Raw genomic sequence first — 2,500 nt, 5'->3', positions numbered from 1 at the left:
TCGCTCAGGTGGTAGGTTGCAGCAGGTTGCAGGTTCAAGCCCCGCTCTGCCTGACCCCATCGCTGTGTCCTTGAGGAAGATACTTAACCCCAAGTTGCTCCTGGTGGAAGGCACTGCCACCGGGATGTGAATGAGAGGGCGTGGGAGGCGAATGGGTGAATGTGAGGCATGCAATGTAAAGTTAGCCTGATAAACCAGCCTAAATGTGAGACCGGAGTAATTTAGTCTGGCCCCGATGAACGATCCCTCCGAAGATTGTTGTTGAGAACAACCTGTTGTTTTTTCAAACCGTGCCGGCGCTCTGAATAATCGGCAATCTTTGCCGTTGATGTGCTTTCCCAACGGTGTTGCGAGCTTCGTCATCACTCCCTCAAAACCCTGCCTGCTTTGATTCAAAACAAATCTCTGCGTTGTGATTGGTTTTGTCAGACTCAGGGCACAGTGTTCAAAACATTCTCAGATCAGCTGAAAAATGTTGGCAACTGAAAAATGTCGGCGTCCCAGCGGGTGGCGCTGGTTTACCAGGCTAATGTAAAGTGCTTTGAGTGCTCGAATCAGTGGAAAAGCGTTATATAAATGCAATCCATTTACCATTTACACATACACACACACAGGGCTGGAGGGAGTGGTCTAGTTAGTTTGGTGCAGAGCCATACTATACAGGAGGTTTAGGAGAGAGTTACGCGAATGGAGGACCAGGAAATAAATTGCAGCCCCGACTTTCAACGAGATTGAGGTCATGCCTAAAGCGGCTGTCTTTCCATAGACTCAACACAGAACTACCACATAAAAAGCCAAAACTAAGGACTAACGAACTATACTGCGGGGTAATCACCACAAATATGTAAACCATCAACTGTCTCGGTGGTGATAATCACAACAGTTTTACCATCTGTGATGTTTATGTGAAGTTATTACTACGAACAGCAGGTCTTGTCATATTCCCTGCATTGCATTACATTGCATTTGCTGTGTGCTACGCCCACTTCTAGGAACTAACATTCGCAATGCTGAGCAGTTCTGAGACGCTAAACAGCTAATTTTGCTAATGCGGAAGTCGGCCCTAGCACACAGTGGGGATTGCCCGACTCTCCTTCTGTATGGCTCTGGGTTGTTGGTCTTTGGATCAGCGGGTTGCAGGTTCAAATCCCACCCCGTTACCCTACACCTCCAAGTGCCCTTGAGCAAGGCACCTAACCTCACAACGCTCCTGGGACTGTAACCAATACCCTGTAACTAACACTTGCTTAGGCTAAGTGCAAGGTATGAGACCTCACACATGTGCACACACTTTCAAATACGCCTTGACAGCCTTGAAGAGAGTGTGTGTGTGTGTGTGTGTGTGTGAGAGAGAGAGAGTCATGTAGAGTTTCGGAGCAGATGAGGATACAAGATGATAATCTTCACAGCTATCCCCCTCACACACACACACACACACACACACACACACACACACACACACACACACACACACACACACACACACACACACACACACACAAAATCACCTTTCACTGCATTCCACATAGGGCAGGCCAGTCTCACTCTGTTGTGTGTGTGTGTGTGTGTGTGTGTGTGTGTGTGTGTGTGTGTGTGTGTGTGTGTGTGTGTGTGTGTGTGTGTGTGTGTGTGTGTGTGTGTGTGCGTGCGTGTGCGTGTGTGCGTGCGTGTGCGTGTGATGCTATCTGTGCATGCTAGTGTAGTGTAGTCATAGGGAGGAGGTCTATGGAGAGGTCAGACACCAGACACAACATTAAACACACACACGCACACACACACACACACACACACACACACACACACACACACACATGGATGCATGCACTCACGGACACACACACTCACAGACGCGCACACCCATGGACGCACACACACACACACACACACACACACACACACACACACACAGTACAAGCGTACACAGTATACACACCTACTGTGAGACTTGCCATGAGACTGTGATCTAGTTTTATGTATGACATTGAAAAAGCCTTCCCTCACCCCTTAAAGAGTTAAATTCAGAGGTTTGTAATGTATTACGGTGTACTATGATTGTGTGTGTTTCGGGCTTACGTATTTTATCTTACACTGTATGATCTGATTCTTGATTGTGATTGGCTGATAGCCTTTGTAAATGGGGCGTAAACACACACCATTCCAAACGCACACCACGATTCACGCTTGTGTCTAATTTGAAAACGAGAATCCGGTGCAGTTGGGGTAGGGAGACAAGCGGAAGAGAATGTTTTTCTGGTTGTCAGTGAGATTGCGAAGACGTTTCATTCCTGTATGTGTCTGGCCTCGATGAGTTTTGTAACAAAGTTTGTGTCTGGCAGCATGACGAACGCACACACCCAGTGGTGTTGCTACGATAACCAATTACTCTGCTTCTCGCTGTGCTTAATACAACACAAACCCAAGCCTCTCATGTGACAGTAACCTGTTTGTGTGTGTGTGTGTGTGTGTGTGTGTGTGTGTGTGTGTGTGTGTGTGTGTGTGT

General features: G+C 47.5%; 1 protein-coding gene across 1 annotated transcript in view; it reads left to right on the top strand.

The window, feature by feature from the left end:
• lmx1bb (LIM homeobox transcription factor 1, beta b) overlaps positions 1-2,500 on the top strand; it is a 131,746-nt gene that overhangs the window by 115,697 nt on the left and 13,549 nt on the right. The gene's annotated exons all lie outside the window — the stretch shown is intronic.

Source organism: Engraulis encrasicolus, chromosome 3 (genome assembly GCF_034702125.1).
Source record: "Engraulis encrasicolus isolate BLACKSEA-1 chromosome 3, IST_EnEncr_1.0, whole genome shotgun sequence".
NCBI lineage: Eukaryota > Metazoa > Chordata > Actinopteri > Clupeiformes > Engraulidae > Engraulis > Engraulis encrasicolus.
This window is presented reverse-complemented; position numbering and strand designations above follow the sequence as displayed.